The 8780-nt window shown below is 37.4% G+C and overlaps 1 pseudogene; it reads left to right on the top strand.

The window, feature by feature from the left end:
* Positions 1–256: 256 nt before the first annotated feature.
* Positions 257–1252, top strand: LOC123862125 (olfactory receptor 4K13-like; annotated as a pseudogene).
* The last annotated feature ends 7528 nt before the right edge of the window (positions 1253–8780 follow it).

The following is an 8780-nucleotide window of genomic DNA, read 5'->3' as shown; positions in this document are numbered from 1 at the left end:
TGCTGACTATAATTTTCTTCAAATGTCTTAGTTTATGGCAGAAATTCCTCATAAGCTTTGCTAAGAAATTTTGTCTATTCTTTTTTCAAAAATTTTTGGATTCAATGTTATTCAACACTTTTGATTCTTTTTGCACATTTCAGTGGATTTTAGGGAGCAAAGTTAAGTGTATATGTATTTCATCTCTCAACTTTAATTCATAGATTTTAATCTATTTTGATTTTGTTTTAGGTAACATATGCCAACACCCAAACAAATGGAGAAACAAAATCACTCCATGGTGTCTGAGTTTATTTTGCTGGGCCTCACAGATTTTCGTGAGTTACAGATTTGCTTTTTCTTGTTTTTTTTTCCATTATCTACATAGCCATTATACTAGGTAACCTCATTATTATCTTGGTAGTAAAACTGGACCCTCACTTACACTCTCCCATGTACTTCTTACTGGCCAACCTCTCCTTTATTGATATGTCCCTGGCCTCCTTTGCTACTCCTAAAATGATCTGTGCCCTATTTAGTGAATATAAGGCTATCTCCTATGAAGGCTGCATGGCCCAGATGTTCCTCCTTCACCTTTTAGGTGGAAGTGAGATGATGTTGCTTGTAGCCATGGCAGTTGATAGATTCATTGCCATATGCAAACCCCTCCATTACAAAACTATCATGAGCCATCATGTTTGCATAGGACTTGCACTTCTGTCCTGGACCACTGGTTTTGTGCACACTATGAGCCAAATGGTGTTCACAGTGATTTTACCATTCTGTGGCCCCAATGTTGTGGATAGCTTTTTTTTTAATTTATTTTATTAATTTATTTAATTTATTTTCTTTGTGGATAACTTTTTTTGTGATCTGCCTCAGGTCATCAGACTTGCTTGTACTGACACTTACATCTTGGAAGTATTAGTCATTGCATTCAGTGGACTACTTTCTTTGTTCTGTTTCATCTTCCTGTTCATCTCCTATAGCACCATTCTGATTACTGTCCAGCATCGCTCGTCCAGTGGGTCTTCCAAGGCTTTGTCCACTCTTTCAGCCCACATTACAGTGGTGGTACTGTTCTTTGGACCCTGCATCTTTATCTATATATGGCCATTCAACAGGGTATCCATAAGATAAGATCCTCTCTGTGTTTTACACAATTTTCACTCCCCTTTTAAATCCAATCATCTACACATTCAGGAATAAAGACATGAGGAAAGCAATAAGAAAAATAAAGACCAAGCAAGTGAGTTCCAGATCAACCTTGTAACTGATACATTACAATCATCAAAGTCATCATCATCATCATTGTTGCCATTATCATCATCATCCAAAGACAATGAGGTATTTGATTTTGTATCAACCATAAGTCACATTTTTGGGAAATGGTAATCCTTCCCTACACAAGTATATATGTGCAATAAAACATCTGGAATCATGCATTAAAATACAAACCATACCAATATAATCCCATTCATATATATTGTAATTTTCAGTTTTTTATAAACTAAATGAGATTCTAAATAAGTATTTATTGAGTTCTAACCATGGATGAGGCACTTTGCATGTTTTCTCTTCACAATGATGAAAATAGAGCATATTATTAACATAGTCTCAGTAGAAAACTGAGAATTATAAAATTTAATGAACTTGCCACAGAAATTGTAAGTACTAGACCGAGAATCAGATCCTCCCTCTAACTTCAAAATATATGCTTTTCTAATAGATTAATTTTCTATCTAAATTTTAATAACATTCATAAATTTGTTTCCCGTCCCCTCCTTTACATGTTTTCAATAAATAACTCTTTCCAACAAGAGGATAAAACAATCTCCCATTGATCTGAAGGTCAAAGTCACCAGCCATTTCAGTCTCTTTATACCTCTGATTTAACAGAAGAACTTATTAAGCCAGCTGAAAAGACTGATTCCAATAATCAAGGTATACTAGGATTAGTGTTACTCAGTAGGGTAGGGAAATCATGTATGAGACTCAAGTGATTCTTTGTGGTGCCTCATAATATTTGCATATCAAGTAATAACAGTAAATGAAAATGTTTTCCACAGTGGCTACATCAATTTACATTCCCAGGATAACATTAATGGTGACTAGGGGTGACTACATATATTGTGTGAGCACTGAGTAATGTATAGAACTGCTGAATCAATATATTGTACACCTGAAATGAATATAATATTGTATGTTTATTGTATTTCAATAAGAAAAGTAAATGAGAAGGGCATGAGCCAATAAAATTTTAAATTTAATTCACTCTACCAAGTAAGGAGTCATCATTATTGGAGATATTAGATGTAGACAAAAGAAGAAAGCAGCTGGAAGTAAAAGAAAACAACCAAGGACAACTGAGTCTCGTGACCCATTAGTAGGAAAACGATGATTATAGTAACTAAGGATATTTTCCTCCTGAATTGTGTATTATGGTAAAATTGTGTATTTATGGTATTTATTAAGAAATTTCAAACTCCTTTTTTTCTTTTATTTTTCCTCACCAAGGAGATGTTGGTGATTAATTTTACTATTTAGTCTCTAGGTTATAGAATATTCCTGTGGGATTATGACTAAACTAGAGGAGATCCCAACACTACCCTGAGATGGATATAGTAATTTATGAGAATATTTAGCTTTACACTTGGAGGAAAAAGGGGAGAATGTCTTAATTTGTATGTACGATAAATGAATCTTTAGGTTGAAGCAACTGTCATTGACTGGAAGTTTAAGTAAAGGTGGACTGATGTGCATGGATGCTGAGCAACCAAGTGGGAAGATGATTCTGAATATTTCTCTTTTGACTCTCAGCCCCTTATTAGCTCCTCTGTAGTCCTCTCTCTATAGGAGATAGCTACAAGCCTGAAAATTACATTTCCTGAACTCCCTTGCAAACTTATTCTTATCAGGTTCTATCAGTGGGAGATATTAACATGATACTGGACAGCAGGAAAAAGGGAGAAGCTTTACATTCCTCTGCTTTGGGCTCAGGCAGCAGCAGTATTGGGCAACTGTGGACTCCAGAATTATTTTGGGGGGTTCAGCAGCATCAGTAAGGTTGAAGGATCCAAGGCTCCTAAAGCTTCATCAAGTGCATAGCTCTTATCTTCTTAGTCAGTAATAGGATAGAGGTTTCAACATCACTAATGGTGACACTGATCCAGCAGCATTTAGGGATTCTGGGTAATGTCTCTTCCTCTTTTGCTCATCCAGCCTTCAAGGTGGTAGTTGTTTATACTTACCCTCAGTAATATAATTTTCTCCTATCTGCTCCTCATCTCTTAGCTGCAAATTTTTATTTTCAACTTTCTACTGAGCCATTCCCTGTGTATCTTGAAGACATACCAAGCCCAAAACGTAAAAACTAAATACGTTACCTACCTTCCCAAACCTGTTATTTTTCCTGCACTCCCTATTTGAATTAATAAGATCTTGATCAGATTAATGGTCCAATCCAGAAGCCAAAATTTACATCCTATTACATATATATATTGGTGCACTTAATGGTGTCATCCTTCTTCTGAGGATCTGTTCACTTTTCCTCACTTTCTGTTTTACATCTGTTCTTGAGGTTGCATAATTGCTACAGATATATCTTCAAGTTCACTGGTTCTTTCTTCTGAGTGCTCACATCAACTGGTGAGCTCCTCTAGTGACTTCTACATTTGAGTGAGTTATTGTACTTTTCAACTCCAGAATCTCCACTTCAAAAAAATAATTTCTGGGGCACCTGGGTGGCTCAGTCATCAAGCATCTGCCTTCGGCTCAGGTCATGATCCCAGGGTCCTGGGATTGAGCCCCGCATCGGGCTCCCTGCTCAGTGGGGAGCCGGCTTCTCCCTCTCCCTCTGCCACTGCTTGTATTCCGTCTCTCACTGTCTCTCTAATAAATAAATAAAATCTTTAAAAAAATAAAAAAATAATTTCTATCTATTTTGATACTCTCGACTTAGTGAGATATTGTCATACCTTCCTCTACCTCTCTAGGCATGCTTTCCTTCAGTTCTCAGGATATATTTATAATAGCTACTTTGAAGTTTTCTTTTTCTGCTAAGTGCAACATTGGAGTCCCCACAAAAGCAGTTTCTATTGACCTTTTATTTCATGTATGGGATATAGTTTTGTGTTTCTTCACATGTCTCATCAGCTTTGGTTAAAACTGGACTATTTTTTTTTAAGATTTTATTTATTTATTTGAGAGAGAGAATGAGAGACAGAGAGCATGAGAGGGAAGAGGGTCAGAGGGAGAAGCAGACTCCCTGCTGAGCAGGGAGCCCGACGCAGAACTCGATCCCGGGACTCCAGGATCATGACCTGAGCCGAAGGCAGTCGCTTAACCAACTGAGCCACCCAGGTGCCCAAAACTGGACTATTTTTTAATTTCTTATTTTTTAAAGATTTTATTTATGAGTGAGAGAGAGAGAGAGAGAATGCACGAGCAGGGGGGAGCAGCAGAGGGAGAAGGACAAGCAAACTTCCTACTGAGCAGGGAGCCGTATATGGTGTTCAATCCCAGGTCCCTGGAATCATGACCCGAGCTGAAGGAAGACACTTAATTGACTGAGCCACACAGGCACCCCAAAACTGGAAATTTTTTATAATGTATTGTAGCAATTCTAATAACACTGATGTTATTAGAATTGTTTGATTGGTTGGTTGTTTAGTTCCTTGGCTGAATTAACTCTGAAGTATATTGCCTCTGCAGTGTAGCCTATGTCCCTTCTCAGATTTCTTTCTTGTTTTTAATCTTCAGCTTGGTTACTTTTGGGGCATGATAAGACACTTACTGGTCGGTGGTTTTGTTTAAGTCTCCTAGGTCAGGTAGAATTTTATCCTTAACTAGTAGACATGTGTGTGACTTAGAGGCTGCTATCACAGTTCAGAGTTTACATTTTTGCCCCACATTTATTCAGAGACTAATAGCTCGATGCTCTGTCTCCACTGTTTCCTGAGAAGTGCACAGACTTGGGCACTCACACTGTCTTCCAGACTAACAGGAATTTGTGTGGCTTTTTTTTAAAAGCTTGGCTTCCTAGGAGTTGCTCTTGGTTTGGTGTTGCTTATTTTTCAGACAGTATTTAGTTAGAGGGTGTTCTTAATCTTTTTGTTTCACTGAGGCTTCCACCCTTTGTTGGTAAAACTATGTGTGGCTTGGAGAATCTTTTCATTTCTGCCCCTTGCCTTTGTCTGATTTCTCTTAAGTGGGTACAGCCACTGAATGCACACAGTCTCCCTTATCCCCAGGGTTGATTGTGATCCCAGGAGGGTTTCTCTTGTGCCTGTCACTGTTTCTATTTTAAACTTCAGTTTGCTGTGCAATTTGGTTCGTTGATACCAATGCTTTCTTAACTGCTCTTCACCAAGAGCTCCACTGTTTCTGACATTGCACTGTTACATGGAACTCTCCAAGCTCTGTTCCAAATAAAGCCAGGCCCCCTCAGATAGAGCTATGGAGTTTTTCATCCTTATGGCATGCCTGTCCTTCTGTGCAGAGCCTGAGTACCACTGCACAGGAGCTGAGGGCAGAGGTAGCAGCCCAATGCTCCCTAAGTGACATCCTCCTGTGTGAGTGGGCACTAGGGGAGCAAAGGTCCTGGTCACCTCAACTTGCCCCTTCTGCATGAACTTCCACTCTAAGTAAGCTGGAGGGTAGGGGTACTAAGGGGGGCCCTGGTGTTCTTATCCTGCCATGTCTAGAATAGAATTGTTGTTGTTGTTGTTATTATTTATTGCTGTACTAAGAACATTTTTTTAAATGATTGGTATTTTTACATTTTATTTTATTTTTTAAATATTTTATTTATTTATTTGAGAGAGAGAGAGTGAGAGCATGAGAAGGGGGAGGGGCAGAGGGAGAGGGAGAAGCAGACTCCCTGCTGAACAGGGAGCCTGATACGGGACTCGATCCCAGGACCCTGGGATCATGACCTGAACCAAAGGCAGATGCTTAACCAACTGAGCCACCCAGGTGCCCCTGTGCTAAGAATATTTAATATGAGAACCACCCTCCTACAAATTTTTAAGTGCACAATATAGTATTGTTACTTTTAGGGACACTGTTGTACAGCAGAAATTCCAGAAATAATTGATCTTGCATAGCTGAAACTATACCCATTGAGCAGCAACTCCCCATTTACTCCTCTGTCCAGCTTCTGGCCACCACCATTCTACTTCTGTTTCCATGAGTCTGACTGCTTTAAATGCCTTATATAAGTGGAGTCTCTGTTGTACAAGTAGGTGCAGAATGGGGAAAGATAGCCTCATCATTTCCTTGGTACTCACGTGGAATAGAACATCTTCAACACTTAAGTCCTTACCATTCCAGGGTAAAACCTAAGAACACAATGCTAGCCTGGATCGTGCAGAGAGGGAATCCCTATTTTCTTCACCACACGTGCCTAGAGCAGATTACCCAGAGTAGAGCAGAAAAGGGCTTCTACAATATGGAGCTCGGAAAGGAGACATGATGTGGGGGGAGGCTTAAATGCTAGACTGCTATTCTTAAGATTTAGTAGATTTTCTTATATGATCATTTATCTATTTTATATGATTTGGACAATTTCTGGAGACTATACAGTATTGTTCTCTATAAGTTTCACGAGTGAAGTGTTTGTTTTGTTGGAGATAAAGTCCACTAGGCTTCTCACTCTGCCAGTCCAAAAGTTCCTAATTTATTTGATTCTGATGTAGAACATCTGCAGACAGTATTATGGAACTCACCACTTACTCTTCAATGTGTCATCATTTGTGCACACTCCGTTACCAAATTTTCACGATTCCACTTGATACTTTAATCAGAACCTCTTCTCCATTACCCTCCATGGCCTTATGTCAGACTTTCATCATTTTTTACCTAGATTATTAAAATAACACAGTAATTACTTCACAGTGCTACTACCACACCTTGTGAAAGCTCAATTCTTTTCAGTCTCTATTTTACCATTTCAAGCACTCCTCACTAATTACAGAATATATTCCAAACTACCTTGATTGATATTTAAGACGCTTCGAAGTTCTTATTCTAACCTAACTTTCTGTCCTCACCAAAAACTCTCCCTTCTTCACCACCCAAGTTATCACATACTTCAAACATACTAGCTATTTTCTCTTCATTCAATATGTCAGAATACTGTGTTTCCATACCTCCCTACATATAATTATCTCTGCCTAGAATTTTCTTCTTGCTTCTCTGTGCAGCCAATCAATGCCTACCATTAAAAACAAAGTTGCCTTTTTGGGGAAAGATAGCCTCTTTTAGGAGAAATTTGCAAACTCCATAAAACAAGGTTTGCTTTTTGCATACCTGTATCATCACATTTAGCAATGGGTTATTTGGGTTCTGTATTGAATAATAAGATTCTGAGATCCTTGAGGACAGGTTCCTGACATACAGTATGGGCCCAAGAAAGTCTGAGACTTGCTGAGTTCAGTACCTATTTCAAGGCCTCACTTCAGCCACTTGAGAACTAGTTGTAAAGAGTTTCCTTATATCTTAGATATCTGCACTATAAGAACTTACACTGCTAGAAAACAAATTTAAAGTTAGAGCACCGAAATTTTGTCCCCAGAATTTTCCTTAGAGGAAATCAAAGGACAGTATATTCAACACTAGAGAGTTGAAGGATATTAGAGAACAGAAAGCAAATTCACTCAATAAATTAGCCAAAAGTAAGAAATTAAATGAAGGGTGAATGCTAAACACAATCCCTACCACCAAGGAATATGCAGTAATGCAGTAGAAATTGGGACTATTAAACATTTGAGGACAGGAAAGGAATACTTGAGGAATCACAGAATTTTACCCTGGCCAGTAATAGAGGGTGACTATTCATTCAAGAAGTAAAGAACTATTACTGTGGAAAGTATGGGACCTGGAGGAGTATTAATTGGGTCAATATCCACTGTTGAACTGAAAGAGAAGATTGAATTAAACAGTCATTACAATTTACTTAAACCCATTGTCCCAAAGGAGGGTGAATACATTTTTAGCTGGCTGTAACCAATTCATCAAGTATACGGAAAAAATGTGAACATCTATTGATGTGTCTTAACTTGAAAAGATAAGTAAGCTTCATTAATATTTAATATTCAGATTATTTTTGGTACTCAAAATTAATCTGTATAATACATGGTCACACTTATTATACTTAAGTTTGTCTGAAAAAGAATTAGTTAACCAAAAGACAGAGGGATTTAGAGCAGTTCTCTTTGCAGTTATTTGCTTTGAACATATTTCTATGTCTTACGGATTAGGTGTGCCAAAACTGGGAGAAGGGGACACCGAGGGATTATGTTATTTTATTTTAATTTGATTTGTTCTCCAAAACTTTATAAGGAACTTAAATAGATTTGTGTCAATAAGCCTTGCATTGAAGATAATTCTAGTTATTAAAACTCACATAAATGATTATAAAATGATAGGGTTGACAATTTCACCCATAATATGAACTCTTTGTCAGCTAAATCACAAAGTAAAAGAACAAGAAGCTATGAGAACTAACAATAAACTGGCTAAAAACATTCCAAATTATTAAGAAACATTAATTTACAATATGGATTTACTTCCATTATTAATAATGAACTTGACAATCTATACTGTACCTTGATATATTAGCTAGTGATCATGACAAGCAAAACATTTAAAAAGTAAATATAAAATACATAAAATTCTATAAATTTTTTGCAGTATTAATACTCACCAGCTAATAAATGAAGGGTTTAAATTTTTCACTAAAAGTGTTCTTGAATGTCTCTTACTAATAGCAAAAGGACAAAAGCCACATTCTACTGAGA

This window comes from Mirounga angustirostris, unplaced genomic scaffold (genome assembly GCF_029215605.1).
Source record: "Mirounga angustirostris isolate CCGP_5_RB_7025 unplaced genomic scaffold, mMirAng1.0.hap1 SCAF_9, whole genome shotgun sequence".
In the NCBI taxonomy this organism is placed as follows: domain Eukaryota; kingdom Metazoa; phylum Chordata; class Mammalia; order Carnivora; family Phocidae; genus Mirounga; species Mirounga angustirostris.
Note: the sequence above shows the minus strand (reverse complement) of the source record. Positions and strands in the feature narration are given on the sequence as shown.